The sequence below is a fragment of the Triticum aestivum genome, chromosome 2A (assembly GCF_018294505.1).
Source record: "Triticum aestivum cultivar Chinese Spring chromosome 2A, IWGSC CS RefSeq v2.1, whole genome shotgun sequence".
Lineage (NCBI taxonomy): Eukaryota > Viridiplantae > Streptophyta > Magnoliopsida > Poales > Poaceae > Triticum > Triticum aestivum.
Window position 1 is genome coordinate 755,887,310 of NC_057797.1, and position 16,822 is coordinate 755,904,131.

Sequence of the window (16,822 nt, forward strand, 5' to 3'; positions counted from 1 at the left end):
TATTACTGTTAATTGTCTGCATATAACTCTGCTTAAGTGTGCTCATAGAAATTTTGTACTGCAGAGTAGTGATCATCGACCGAGTACATGTAGACGTCGTTGCATGCATATAACTCTGAATATTCAGGTGTGCAGAACAGAATAAATAACTCTACTAATAGATTTAGCCAACATTATTTTGACCATCATAAATCTGCACAACTCAGTGCTACAAATGAAAATTACAAAAAGGACACTCTGATATCACAACCGAAAATACCTTGTCATATGTTCTATAACTGGCAATTCTACAATATAAATATTGGAATTTCAAAGGAAAGATCATGCATATAATGAGAAACAAACTAACAAACCATGGATTCTCTGGTTGCAATTGCAACTATATGAAATTTACCTTTTCATGTACATAAAACCTTGCAGAATTTTCAGTCGCCACGGGCCTTGCAGAATTTATTCTGTATATAGAAGAAAAATGTAATTCCCAACATAGAGGAAATAGGACTTACACCTGCTGCACGTAATTCCCAGGGACTGCTTAAAGCAGAATTTTCAGTCGCCACGGGCCTTGCAGAATTTATTCTGTATATAGAAGAAAAATGTAACTGAAGTACCACATACAACCAGTCAGCCACCCAAGTGCTCATATGGGCCTGGGAATACCCAACTGCTCATCGAACAACACACTGAACACCGGGCACCAGGGCATTCGTGCGATCCCATCATGAATATAACTGTTGTGGAATTTAGCGAAGCTTACAACCAATCTAGTTAAATCAAGTTGCCATTTCCAACTAAAGCATAGAGGAAATAAAACTTATGCCTGATGCACGTAATTCCCAGGAACTGCTTAACGATGCAATACCAAAATATGCATAGATATATCTATGAAACAACAGGGCGTGGGCAACGTGAGTGAATATAGTCCATTATATCTTTGAAATCCAAGTGGATTGATTGGCTGGTGAGCTTCCAGACTGATATAAAGTAGAAATCTAGGGTGCTAAATCTTTTTTTCGTTGGCCAACACAAAAGATCTAAAAACTTAATAGAAAAGAATGCAAAGAGAAGAAAAAAAAGGCAAACCTTTTGTGTGAATCAATGGATTGTGTGCCCGACGGCCAAGCCACAATCATCCACGCAGATCAGCCTCGTCCAAAGTCTTGTACCGTACATTATACATCTGTTCCATCACCATTGGAACACCCAGACATCAAAGAAACGCCAGCCGGCGAGATCCCTAGCCCCCGCCGATCCGGCTGCATCATCACCATGATCCAGCCAAGGAGCCGCCGTGCTTGGTAGGGGAAGGCCACGCCGACGCCATCGACGCATAATGGAACAGGGACCTGCCCCCACGGGTCCCGCCGCAAAAGATGCCGACGGGAATAGGGACCTGGCCGACATCACCTCCATCATCCCGGACACGGCGTGCCCGGATGGCGCGGCAGGGCATGGCTTCCACAGCAGAGATTCGTGCAGAGACAGAAGACAGGGCGCGGCGGCGGAGCTTGGAGAGATAGAAGACCGCGGGGCGGCCAGGGGAGGGGGGCGGCGGCGGCGGCGGCCCTCGATGCGGAAAGAGGAAACATTAGGCGGGAGGCCTTGACGTGCGTGAGGAGACCCCTCCACCAGATTAGATCGAGGGAAAAGAAAAAACCAGCAAACGTGCGGGAGAAAACCAGCGTGGAGGGGTGTTAGGGGAAGGACGAAAAAAAAAACAGATGAAAAAAACCAGACAAAAATGGTGGAACTGTTTAACCAACTCGTCCATTAGGAGTAGAGACTACGTGCATCTGCTGATCAGTTTGTAGAGTGCGCAGCACACGAGAGCGACAAGAACTACTATAAAGAGAAAGAACTTTTTGATAGTATCTTAATTTCAGAAAATGTTACCCAACTGAAATGTACTTACTTTTGTTTGTTCTCCTGATGGAAAAAAAGAGTGTAAATCAGTAATAAAACCGTCGGGATTCACGTCATAGGAGTATACTTAAATTCGGCTCAGCCGAAGCATGCGAAATCGCACTATGATTGCGAAACAGTCTTGCCAAGTCTTAGTCGACTGAAAACTTAACAAAGTCTTAGTCCATACTATATCCGTGAGATCTTACATTGAGATTCGTGTAATTTTTTCTTCTTTAGTTTTTTCTTTCTCCCTCTTGTATGTTATGTCACTTGATTGAGACATTTTTAAATCTCAGTCGACTGAGACTTAGCCACACCCATTATGAAACTGTTGTGCGGCGATGTATACATGCACGACGACTGCATGATGGCTAATCCAACCGTATTTATGCACCTTATGATATGCACTAGTGGTTGGAGCGCACTCCTGGTGCGCCTTCTGTGAAGAAGTTGGGGCCGTACCAGGTGGGGTGCCCCCCTTTCACTTTCTTATCTATACTAAGTATTAATTTTTTCACGGGGGTAAAAGGGAGTTTCATTGCAAGTTCATAGAGTTACAGTCAAGAGGCCACAAGTCCTCAATACAAGGTGGAACCAAACCAAGCCACACAACGGTATCTCACTCAGACCGGTTGTAATTGGCCAACCGGCCGGCAACTCTATTTTGAGTACGACTAATTTTCTGAGGAAAAAACTCCCTACTACCAAAGAGATTCTTAATCTCAACAACTAACTGGTCATACACCAAACGAACCAAGGCTTCACTTGCCAGACTTGACAAAGCCTATCCGATTGAAGTACCACCGAGAGGTTAGAGTGTTGGATCGCCAGCCCTTGCATGTTCGTATGCAGTTCCGCTTCCAACGGATAATTGTAGTGAAATATGAACCAATATGCCGCAAATATAATAGACCCATCATTGTTCCTTAGGACCATGCCAGCTGCCGCGGACCCGTCGGCCTCCTGGAAGGAGCCATCGACCGAGAGGGCCACCATGCCCAATGCAGGGGCCGGCGAAGGAGTAGGAGGATTCAGCTTCTTCTGTGAAGGAATGTCGAAAGACAAAGGGGACATCTTTCCTTTCAAAATTTCTTCGTCTGAATACCTCCCAACAAGCTTGTTTGACTTGTACTAACTATATAGGAACTCGACCATGGCAAGGACAGGTGGGGTGTCCTTCCCATGGGTCTTGTCATTGCGCAACTGCCAAATCCGCCATGATAACATGTTGAGCATATCCCGAACTTCTTCAGAGCACTTGTTGAGCAAGTGCAAGAACCACACCTTTCATTATCAATGAGACAATCATCATCTGGGAGTGGCCATCTCCTTCGCACTTGCATGCAGGAAAGCAACGCATGAAATGTGCTTTCCTCTTCCACTCCACACAGTGGGCACGTTGAGCATGTAGAAAGGTGCCTGATCCTCTTGTATTGTTGTGTGGCTAGCGTCCCAGTCACCGCCTTTCAAGCGGTGATCTTCATTTTCTGAAAAACGGCCGACTTCCAAACACGATTCCACAATGTACGATTACCATCCGGGTTTGTGCTTAAGGCACCTGCAGCGAAGATCCTGTTGCGCTCTTGAGTGCCTAGCTTGTAAGCGCTTTTCACCGTAAACATACCACACTTATCTGGGAACCAAGATAGAAAATCAGAACGATGTTGGGATGATGTTCTGATTCTTAGGATTTGATCAACGTCCATTGGCCAAAAGGCTCCTTTCAAGCGGTCCACTTTCCATGCACCATTGGCATCCAAGAAATTTGATACATGGTTAAAACGACATGAACCCTTTGGAGAGATTGGCCAGAAGGACTAGGGCCATGGAATCCAAGGATCCCGCCATGTATGGATTGATGTACCATTACCCATGCGCCATATAACCCTCTTCTTCAACACCTTCAGTCCATGCAAGGTCCCCTTCCAAACCGCGGAGCCATTGCCAGGGAAGACTGTATCAAGCAGAATGCTCGAGGGGTAGTACTTTGCTTTCAGTAAACGAGCACATAAGCTATCCGACGTGTCTAATAATCTCCACACCTGTTTGGCCAACAAGGCCTGGTTAAAGGCCCTCATATCCCTAAAACCCATGCCCCCATGGATTTAGGCAATCTCAGCTTGTCCCAACTCATCCAAGCCATTTTCTTCTTCCCATTCTCCCATCAATACTGACGTATCATACGCGTTAGCTCATCACAGACTGAGGCTGGGAGTTTAAACACACTCATGACATAAGTTGGAATAGCCTAAGCAGCTGATTTGATAAGAATCTCCTTTACACCTGATGAAGTGTATTGCTCACTCCAATCTATGAGTTTCTTTATTAAGCGCTCCTGGATTGTTTCAAAATTACCTTTATGCATTCTTCCTTTGGGGACCGGGAGGCCCAAATATTTGGGTTCAAAAACCTCCCGAGTAATCTCCAATATGCCATTTACCTCTTGAACCACACTTTGTTAGCAGTTATCTGTGAAAAGGATGGAGCACTTCGACGGGTCAATCAATTGGCCGGTCGTCGTTGCATAATTTTTCAACAAACCTTTAACCAATTCTGCTTGCTGTGCTGACGCATGGAAAAACAAGAGTGAATCATCCACAAACAAAAGATGAGATATTTCAGGAGCATTTCTGCATATTTTCACCCCTTTGAGTCCTTCCTCCCTCATAGCCTTATTGATCAAAGATGAAAGAGCATCAACTATGAAGAGGAAAAGAAAGGGGGATAACGGATCACCTTGACGGAGCCCCCTGGAAGGGAGAAGGGCTCCAACAATTTCCCATTAAACTTTACTGAATATTTCACCGATGTAACACAAGCCATCACGCGAGAAATAGTGTTGAGAGAAGCCCCATTTGACAAGTGCCCTCTACAAGAACTCCCAGTCAACACGATCATAGGCCTTTGATAAATCCAACTTGTAAGCACATAAAGCTGGCGAGTTGAATATGGTGAATACATTCGAATGCAATGATAGAGTTGTCATTTATAAGCCTTCCTGGAGTGAAAGCACTCTTGTTTTCAGATATAAGATCTGTGAGGAAAGGCCATAACCTATTCACCATACATTTGGAAACAATTTTATACACCACATTACACAAGCTAATTGGGTGGAAATCCTTGAGCTCCTTTGGGTGAGGAACTTTTGGAATAAGCACAATTGTCGTGTCATTGACACTATCCGGCATAATTGATACGTCTCCAACGTATCTACTTTTCCAAACACTTTTGCCATTGTTTTGGACTCTAACTTGCATAATTTGAATGGAACAAACCCGGATTGACGCTGTTTTCAGCAGAATTGCCATGGTGTTATTTTTGTATAAAAATAAAAGTTCTCGGAATGACCTGAAAATCAACGGAGAATATTTTTGAAATATATAAAAAATACTGGCAAAAGAATCAAGGCCGGGGGGCCACACCCTGTCCACGAGGGTGGGGGCGCGCCTATCCCCTGGGCGCGCCCCCTGCCTCGTGGGCCCCTTGATGCTCCACCGACCTCAACTCAGTGGCGGAGCCAGGGGTATTCCTGGGCATTCCATGGAATACCAAAGAATCTGGCCCAAAAAAAAATTGAGTATACATGTTATACACCGAAGCCCACTAGAGCAGCCCATCCAGCCACGCACCAAATGCCAACAATAGAGCAGGTCTCCGTCTCCCACTCTTCCTCTCTCGATATGCAAATCTCCAAACCTAGCTGACCGTTGACGGCGCCGGCGCCATCGCCAGCAAGCGAGGTCCGACGGACAAGGTGGGCCCTCTGCCCCTCTGGCCGTCTCCCTTCCCTCCCCTCCGGCCTCCATGGCTGTGGTCCATGCGGGGCAGCGCCGCTGCGGGCTTCCTCCGGCCTCCGTCGCCGTCGGCAGTCACCGCTTCAGTCCGCCAGCCGACAGGCTAGAAGGAGAAGCCACCCAATGTCCAATCCATCCAGTACTGCATCCATCTACAAATTACCAAGGTAAATTTCCTCTGTCTTTTAAACAAATCTGAAGCTTTTTTGATAAATTTCCACTGCTAAAAGCCACTGATCTGCCACGGATTGATTGCTACTTTGTTGATTTGTTCTTGTATAAATTGTAATTGTTTGTACAATTGTTCATCAGTTCATACCACTGATTGCTACTTTGTTTGTCCATTCAGTCCATGCCACATTGCAACTGCCACTTATTTCTACTTTGTTTGTGTGATGTAGATGAAGAAGTATGTTGGCATATTTGAATTGTGGGACATATCTTCAAACTAAGGCAAGGAAAACAATTTCTACGTCCACATTTGTTGTCTGTTCTATTATATTGCTTTGGCCCATTTTTTTTGCTAGTATTATTGATGTATGGTCATCGAGTCATTGATATTGTCACAATGTTATTTTGTGGCATCGATGTATGGTCATCGAGTCATACCTATTATATTGTTGTTAGAGATATTGTCACAATAATATTTTGCTACTATTATAAATGTATGGTCATCGAGTCACTGATGTTACCATCTTAACTATATATTTGTCGTTCTATTATATTGCTTAGGCAAAAAAAAATTACAAGAATACCCACGAGCAAATTCCTGGCTCCGCCACTGCCTCAACTCCAACTCTATATATTCACGTTCGGGGAAAAAATCAGAGAAAAGGATTTATCGCGTTTTACGATACGTAGCCGCCACCAAGCCCTAATCTCTCTCGGGAGGGCTGATCTGGAGTCCGTTCGGGGCTCCGGAGAGGGTAATCCGTCGTCGTCGTCATAATCAAACTTCCTCCACCACTGGTGGAAAAACAGGCTTCCGTCCAGCCCCATAAGTCGCGAAGCTGTAGGAACCGCGACTAATGGGACCTTTAGTCGCGGTTCTGGAGGTGAACCGCGACCAAAGGCCTGGGCCCAGGGCGCTCGGTGGCCAGCTGGCGCACGTGAGGGTCTTTAGTCGCGGTTGGCCAGGACAACCGCGACTAAAGGCCTTCGGGCACCTTTAGTCACGGTTTGCCAGGCCAACCGCAACTAAAGCCCCTCCCCTATATATACCCATCCAGCAGCCAACACTTAGCCATTTGGAGCCATTCTCTTCACAAGTGGGTGTAGGTTTGCTTTTGGTTCCTCTTATGCACATAAGGTGTTTGATGAAATGCCCCAAGAGCATGAAACAAACATGACATGAAGTGTTGGAGCCACACTCCTCGATCGCGGTTAGCAACTTGATGAACCTTTGATGTGTCATTGATAAAATATGCATGTGTGCAGTTCATTGTTTAATTTATATTGTTTGTAGCTAGTTAGTTTAACAAATGCATGATGGTTAATTATATATTTTATATTATAATAATGCAGATGAATCGGCAATGGATGTACGGTAACCGACTCTCCGGCGAGTTCACTACGGGTTTGAAAGATTTCCTCGTAGTGGCTAATGCGAACAAGCAGGGGGGTTTTGTTATCTGTCCATGTGTTATCTGTAAGAATCAGAAGGGTTACTCTTCCTCAAGAGATGTTCACATGCATCTGCTTCGGCACGGTTTCATGCCAAGCTATAATTGTTGGACCAAGCATGGAGAAAGAGGGGTTATAATGGAAGAAGATGAAGAAGGGGATGATTTCATCGATGAAAGCTATCTTGCTCATTTCGGTGATACTTTCATGGAGGATGCTGAAGGTGAAGGGGAAGGTGAAGAAGAGGCACGTGATGATCCCGTTGATGATCTTGGTCGGACCATTGCTGATGCACGGAGACGCTGCGAAACTGAAAAGGAGAGGGAGAATTTGGATCGCATGTTAGAGGATCACAGAAAGGCGCTGTACCCCGGATGCGATGATGGTCTGAAAAAGCTGGGCTGCACACTGGATTTGCTGAAATGGAAGGCAGAGGCAGGTGTAGCTGACTCGGCATTTGAAAACTTGCTGAAAATGTTGAAGAATATGTTTCCAAAGGATAACGAGTTGCCCGCCAGTACGTACGAAGCAAAGAAGGTTGTCTGCCCTCTAGGTTTAGAGGTTCTGAAGATACATGCATGCATCAACGACTGCATCCTCTACCGCGGTGAATACGAGAATTTGAATGAATGCCCGGTATGCACTGCATTGCGTTATAAGATCAGAGGCGATGACCCTGGTGACGATGTTGAGGGCCAGAAACCCAGGAAGAGGGTTCCCGCCAAGGTGATGTGGTATGCTCCTATAATACCACGGTTGAAACGTCTGTTCAGGAACAAAGAGCATGCCAAGTTGTTGCGATGGCACAAAGAGGACCGTAAGTCGGACGGGGAGTTGAGACACACCGCAGATGGAACGCAATGGAGAAAGATCGACAGATGGTTCAAAGATTTTGCAGCTGACGCAAGGAACATAAGATTTGCTCTAAGTACGGATGGCATGAATCCTTTTGGCGAGCAGAGCTCCAGCCATAGCACCTGGCCCGTGACTCTATGCATCTACAACCTTCCTCCTTGGTTGTGCATGAAGCGGAAGTTCATTATGATGCCAGTGCTCATCCAAGGTCCGAAGCAACCCGGCAACGACATCGATGTGTACCTAAGGCCATTAGTTGATGAACTTTTACAGCTGTGGGGTGGTGTCCGTGTGTGGGATGAGCACAAACAAGAGGAATTTGACCTACGAGCGTTGCTTTTCGTAACCATCAACGATTGGCCTGCTCTTAGTAACCTTTCGGGACTGTCAAATAAGGGATACAATGCATGCACGCACTGCTTACATGAGACTGAAAGTGTACATTTGCCAAATTGTAAGAAGAACGTGTACCTTGGGCATCGTCGATTTCTTCCGAAAATTCATCCAGTAAGAAAGAAAGGCAAGCATTACAACGGCAAGGCAGATCACCGGCCGAAGCCTGCGGAACGCACTGGTGCTGAGGTATTTGATATGGTCAAGGATTTGAAAGTCATCTTTGGAAAGGGTCCTGGCGGACAATCAGTTCCGAAGGGAGCTGACGGGCACGCAGCCATGTGGAAGAAGAAATCTATATTCTGGGAGCTAGAATATTGGAAAGTCCTAGATGTCCGCTCTGCAATCGACGTGATGCACGTTACGAAGAATATTTGCGTGAACCTCCTAAGCTTCTTGGGCGTGTATGGGAAGACAAATGATACAAAGGAAGCACGGCAGGACCAGCAACGTTTGAAAGACCCTGATGACCGGCATCCGGAATGGTTTCAAGGTCGTGCCAGCTACGCTCTGACCAAAGAAGAGAAGGTCATCTTTTTTGAATGCCTGAGCAGTATGAAGGTCCCGTCTGGATTCTCGTCCAATATAAAGGGAATAATAAACATGGCGGAGAAAAAGTTCCAAAACCTGAAGTCTCACGACTGCCACGTGATTATGACGCAATTGCTTCCGATTGCTTTGAGGGGGCTCCTGCCGGAAAATGTTCGAGTAGCCATTGTGAAGCTATGTGCATTCCTCAATGCAATCTCTCAGAAGGTAATCAATCCAGAAGTTCTACCACGGTTACAGAACGATGTGATCCAATGTCTTGTCAGTTTCGAGTTGGTGTTCCCGCCATCCTTCTTCAATATTATGACGCACCTCCTGGTTCACCTAGTCGAAGAGATTTTCGTTCTCGGTCCTGTATTTCTACACAATATGTTCCCCTTCGAGAGGTTCATGGGAGTATTAAAGAAATATGTTCGTAACCGTGCTAGGCCAGAAGGAAGCATCGCCAAGGGCTATGGAAATGAGGAGGTAATTGAGTTTTGTGTTGACTTTGTTCCTGACCTTAAGCCGATTGGTCTTCCTCGATCGCGGCACGAGGGGAGACTAAGTGGAAAAGGCACGATCGGAAGGAAATCAACGATATGTATGGACGGCCATTCTCTGACTGAAGCACACCACACTGTACTGACCAATTCCAGCTTGGTGGCTCCGTACTTTGAGAAACACAAGAATATTTTACGCTCGGACAACCCGGGGAAGCCTGAATCCTGGATTAGGAAGGCCCACATGGAGACTTTCGGCAGTTGGTTGAGAAAACATTTAATGAATGACAATGATGTTGTAGATCAGCTGTACATGTTGGCCAAGACACCATCTTCGACTATAACGACTTTCCAAGGGTACGAGATAAATGGGAATACATTTTACACGATCGCCCAAGATAAAAAGAGCACCAACCAAAACAGTGGTGTCCGCTTTGATGCAGCAACCGAGAATGGGCAAAAGGTCACATATTATGGTTACATAGAGGAGATATGGGAACTTGACTATGGACCCTCCTTTAAGGTCCCTTTGTTCCGGTGCAAATGGTTCAAGCTAACAGGAGGTGGGGTAAAGGTGGACCAGCAATACGGAATGACAATGGTGGATTTCAACAATCTTGGTTACCTTGACGAACCATTCGTCCTAGCGAAAGATGTCGCTCAGGTTTTCTATGTGAAGGACATGAGTAGCAAACCGAGGAAACGGAAAGATAAGAAAACGATCAGTACATCATGCGATGATCCAAAGCGCCACATTGTTCTTTCAGGGAAAAGAAACATCGTGGGAGTGGAGGACAAGACAGACATGTCAGAAGATTATAATATGTTTGCTGAAATTCCGCCCTTCAAAGTGAACACCGACCCAAGCATTAAGTTAAATGATGAGGATGCTCCATGGATACGGCACAATCGTAAGCAAGCAGGGACACAAGGGAAGAAATGATGTGTAATAATTTATTGTACCAAACTTTGTTGAATGGATCATGTGAATTATATTACCCGTGATGTGTTTGGTGTCCATTTTCGAATGATACATGAAATTTGGAGTGATGTAGTCCATGACGCTCTGCAGAGTCCGGCCGTACCACCATAGCCGACGACCGGCCTCTGGTATATTATTTTGAATTGAATTAGTTTTATTTTTCTGAATTTTTTGATATATTATTTGTATTTTTAACATTTTGAATTGAATTAGTTTTATTTTTCTGAATTTTTTGATATATTATTTGTATTTTTAACATTTTGAATTGAATTAGTTTTATTTTTCTTAATTTTTTGATATATTATTTGTATTTTTAGAATTTTGAATTGAATTAGTTTTATTTTTCTGAATTTTTTGATATATTATTTGTATTTTTAGAATTTTGAATTGAATTAGTTTTATTTTTCTGAATTTTTTGATATATTATTTGTATTTTTAACATTTTGAATTGAATTAGTTTTTTTTTCTGAATTTTTTGATATATTATTTGTATTTTTAACATATTGAATTGAATTAGTTCTATTTTTCTTAATTTTTTGATATATTATTTGTATTTGTAACATATTGAATTGAATTAGTTTTATTTTTCTTAATTTTTTGATATATTATTTGTATTTTTAGAATTTTGAATTGAATTAGTTTTATTTTTCTGAATTTTTTGATATATTATTTGTATTTTCAAGATTTTGAAAAAGAAAAAGTATTTGGAAAATACCTTTAGTCGCGGTTGGCCTGCCCAACCGCGACTAAAGGTGGTTGCGCGCGGGAACGAAAAACCCGCCAAAAAAGTCCTTTAGTCGCGGGTCGCCTCCCCAACCGCGACTAAAGGTTACCCTTTAGTCGCGGGTCGCCTCCCCAACCGCGACTAAAGGCCCTTTAGTCGCGGGTCGCCTCCCCAACCGCGACTAAAGGGGGGGGGCTATAAATACAACCGCCCGACCCGTCGCCTCCATTTCTCCGCTCGTTCTCTGCCGCGCCGAAGGCCTGCCGCCCTCGCCCTCAACGCCGCCCGCCGTCGACCTTGCCCTCGACGCCGCCCGCCGTCGCCCGCGCCCTCGACGCCGCCCGCCGTCGCCCGCCGCCCCCTCTCGCCCACGTACGGCGCCCGCCGCCCCCTTTCGCCCTAGTACGCCGCCCGCCGGCCTCCCTCGCCCACCGCGCCGCCTCGCTGCCCTCAACGCCGGCGGCCGGCCTCGCCGCCCTCAACACCGGCGTTGATCGAGAGAGAGAGAGAGCAGAGAGAGAGCAGAGAGAGAGAGAGAGCAGAGAGCAGAGAGAAAGAGCGATGATCGAGAGAGAGAGAGAGAGCAGAGAGAGAGAGAGAGCAGAGAGCAGAGAGAGAGAGAGAGAGAGCAGAGAGAGAGAGAGAGAGAATTTTTTAACTAGTTAATTAACAAAAAAACGGTAAAATTTGATAATTAACAAAAACGGTAAATAACTTAGTTTAACAAAAACGGTAAATAACTTAAAACTTGATAATTAACAAAAAAACCCGTAAAATTTGATAATTAACAAAAAAAACGTATATACGGAGAGGGGCGGCGAGGGGGGCGGCGATGCGCGCGGTGTTTTTTTAGGGATCGAGAGGGGACGGCGAGGGTTATAAATGTGTTGTCCTCGCCTCCCCTCTCCGTGACGCCGTCGTCTGCCGCCCCGTCTCGCGCTCTACCGCGACACCCTCTCCCACCCCTTCCTCGCCCCCTCCTTTTGCCACCGCCCTTTCGCCACCGCCCCCCTTCTTCACTTAATTAATTTGTTTTTACTACATGTTTTCAGGACTGACATAATGGCGGACGATAGAGCTGACCCAATTATGGACAACTATGATCCGGACGGTGAAGCACATATGTTCGGCATCATAAACGGCGATATTCTATATGTGCCGAAAGAGATGCAGCTCGGGTGCAGCATGAAGATCATCCAGCGGATCTCGGAAGCCAGCAGCGGAGAAGCAGCGTGGCTTCCACGGAGGCCCCACCGGCTGGTGCAGATGCACCGACGATCGAAATTACTGCACCGGAGCCTCTGGTGGTCGAAATTACTGCACCGGAGCCTCTGGTGGTCGAAATTACTTCACCGGAGCCTCCTCGCTACCCCGTGGATGATATAAAGGAGATGAAAGAATGTCATTTGTATTATCCTATCGGGAACATGTCCATGAAGGTAGCCATCGGCAGTGCTTTACCATGTTTACCTGGAGCACTCCACCACAACAACCCCATTCAAGATGGCTATGCTCGTGTCACGGTGGAGGACATAGTCCAAGGGTTTGAGGACCTGGAGATTGACATTGCTACACCTGAAGGGGAGAAAAGACTTGGAGATGTCAAGCGCCATTTCATTCTATGGCAAAAGAAGTTTATCAAGTTTCCAGGCGAGGCGCCAAGGACAACAAGTCCACCCCCCTACGGTGGTGGTGGTGGCGGTGGCGGTGGTGGTGGTGGTGGTGGTGGTGGCGGTTCACCTACACCTCCGTCACGTCAGCCGACGCCGCCCTCCAGTCCACAACGTCCGGCGGGTGATCAGCCGCCGCCCCCCAGTCCTCGTCCGGCGGGGGATCAGACGCCGCCCCCCAATCCACCTCCGGCAAAGAAGCAGAAGCAGTCCTGGATTATTAACCCGGACCCTTATGTACCTAAGACCACAAAGGTACCGGAGCCATCACTGAAGCCTCTCCCCACAAGGCCTTGGGAACGTAGTGTCGAGGAAGTCGACGCGGCCGCGGCTGCTGATTTGGAGAAATGGAAGGCGGACTGCAAGAAGAAAAGAGAGCCCGAGCCCAAGCCAGTATTTTCTGATGAGCAAAAGAAGTGGGCTAAGTCATTTTTGAGCACACCGTCCCAAGCCGCGAAGAATCTGCCTAACGACTATGCACGTGAACTTCGCAGGCAGGCACTCATGTTCAAGGAGAACAAAGAGCGGGAGAAGGCCGAAAGTAAAAAAAGCGGGAAACAAGTTGCCCAGCTCGGGGAACAAAGTAAACAATCGATTGCCCCGCTTATAGTGGAAGCCTTCTGTCCGGATGCCCCCGAGATCATACAAGCTGCGGCAGCACAGGGATTGACTGTAACGAGTGCCAGAGAACAAGCGGCCAACTTAGGTATTACTCTTCGTGAACTGTTAGGCCTTGATGAGGCGCCAGTGAAGGAGGTAGTAATTACATATGTCAAGAATGGGCCTCTCGTCGAGCCTGCGCAGGAAAAGGATCTACCTCCACAAATGAAAGGTCTGCTGAAATGGTACAAGGGTTACATAAAAAATAAAAACGCCAAAGAATATATTTATGCGGAAGTTAGACATGAGCATCACTTCAAACATTACTATGTACAAATTGAACTGAGTGAATTGTTCCAGCTTTTCAATCTGCGCGAGCTCGATAAATCTATCATCAGTTGCTACGTTCTGTAAGTGATTTATTAATTTCTACCCCATCTCGTTCATATTGCCTGCACTATATATATGTCCTAACTATATTGTTGTGTCCGCTATTATACATGCAGAATGAAGATTAAGGAATGCAGAGTAAGGAACATCCATGATGTTGGGTTCATTGACCCACACATCGTTAATGGACATGTGTTGGAGCGTCACCCCGCCGACGTGGAGGCAGACCTGTGGCAGTTTCTTACAAAGCAGGAACTCAAAAGTGATATTCTATTTCCTTACCATTTTGAGTGAGTGTTTCTGTCTTGAGCACATTCTCTTTTGTTTACTCCATGCATGGTATGTGGCCGGCTAATCGATGAGTTATGCATGACGTACTGTGCATGTATCGTGTCCGCAGGTTCCACTGGATTCTGCTAGTAATTAAAGTTAACACCTCAGAATGTCTCGTCCACGACTCTGTGAATATGGATCCAAAGCTTTGGGGCGGCATGAGAAGAATGCTGCAGAAGTAATTATTTTCATTCATTTGCGCTCTATATCGATCGGCCTATTTCGTTCATTTCCTAATATCAAGTAACTAATTAATAACTCTCTTGTTCATTTAATTTTCTTTGCCTCGTAGGGTTTGGAGACGGTTCGTAGATACAAAGGTCGGTGAATTCAAAAAAGAGCTAGAATTCAAAATGTTAAAGGCTAAGAATGCTGGGGATATTCAGCCACCGGAGACCAATCTATGTGGATACTATGTCTGTGAGATGATCCGGAGATACACCTCTGAGCGGGTTCCGAGTGATACCAATGCTCAGAGGAATAACCTCCGGTGGATGCTTAGTCCAGAAGCTCGCTTCCGACCACTTCAAGAGGAACTAGCTGGATGGTTCAGCAGGGAAGTCCTCCATCCTAAAGGAGAACACTATTACGAGGACGTAGAACTTTATATGCATTAAATCATGTATGGAAACTTGTTCAAAATTGTATATGGTCATCCGATGATATTGAATATATATTGTATATTCCTCTTGAATTCTTTTTGGTTCTAATTTCAAATTTATTTGAAATTGTACATTCATATGCATGTATGTAGTACCGTAGAATATATGAAACTCCTTCAAAATTAAAATAAAGCACAAAAGAAATAAAACAATACAAATTAAACAGAAAACAGGTTTAGGGGGGGGGCTAAAACCCTAAACCTGTGGCGGCCTTTAGCCGCGGTTGGCCAGAAGAACCGCGACTAAAGGTCCTCCGCCCCGACGGCCGCCTGGCGCCCACGTGGACGGGCCGTTAGTCGCGGTTCTTAAGCAGCCGCGACTAAAGGTGGGGGGCTTTAGTCGCGCTTATTTGGTCGCGGTTGCGCAACCGCGACTAATGGCAGTTGCGAACCGCGACCAAAGGCCTTTTTTCCACCAGTGCACCACCAATTTCATGATGCTCACCGCCATGCGTGAGTAATTCCATCGTAGACTTGTTGGACGGTGATAGATTGGATGATATTTATCATGTAATCGAGTTAGTTTTGTTAGGGTACATTTCGTCGCTGTCCCGGCTGTCCTCCTCTACCGCCGCCGCCGCTACCAGTGGACAGTGGTTGGTAGTTGCTCTAATTATCGGCCTACCTGTCGCAACGATCGACGGCGAGCGTTACAGTTACATACTTATAGTATAATATGACCGTGTAATTACCGGTTGCATCGATAGCTGCTGTTTGGCTTATTTTTTGCAAGATATCGACTGCCGGAAGGATGCAATACTAGTAATACTACGTGCATCTGCTCATCAGTTTGTAGAGTGTGCACACGAGAGCGACAAGAACTACGAAAAGCTCGTTTGGTGCACGGCGTCCAGTAGTATGCTTATCCCAACAATTCGCATGTATTTGGATCACCATCGAGCATTTATTGAGCAATGTATAAGAAAGCTGCGTCTCTTTTTCTCCTGGCAGTATTGACCATGTAATGTAGCAAGGTTGGTCCTGGATTCGAGTAGCACGCGCAGCAGATGTCCCGTGAGCCAGCACCATGATAGGCCGCATTCTAGAACAGGTTGCAACTTGTACCATCTCCCGGCACAGGTCAGGGCACTGAATAGTTTGTCAATACATTCGGCCGGGTTGTTTATCCGGGTTAATTAGCAAAATAAATCTTCTTCACATATAAGTTGCTCATGTAGTCAAACCTTTTCTAGGTGTCTTAGGCCATCATCATTTGATAATCACTGTAGCACATTAGCTAATCAACTCGTACTAATCATTGGACGCAGTCCATCTTACACTAGGCCCACAGTTTACATGCATGCGTTGCTAATCGTTTAATGAAAGCATGATTTGTATTTATGAAATATACTTTTTCACATTAGTAACCATCAGAGATGCAAATTGCCCCGACACTCGACCGGTATGTAGCACTGTAACCATCGTTTTTTATTAGACCGGGCAACCCTTCTTGGCTCACCACCAACTTACCGGTCTGACCACTTGCCGTTTGATAGATACCAACACAACAGGTACTGTCATCAAATCATGTGTTTGTCTAATTGTTATCTCCATTTTCTTTAGAAGTTTTTTTAAATAATCATCGGCCTGCAAAACAGGGCAATTAGTGACCAATGACCGGCAGGGATGTTTTGAAAGCGAAGGTTGTTTCTCGTCACTTAAAATTAGCTCCCACTTCACTTAAAATTAGTTCTGCCTTGTACACCCACCTGGGCCATACTCGATGCACACTTACAGTGTGCACCACCGCATCCCAGTCAGCCTCATACAAACTTTTTCATCGGCCGAAACAGGATGCATGCAACTCGTCCTGACCGAACGCATAAGCTGGTAAACGCCCGAGTCGTCGCACGAGCCTGCA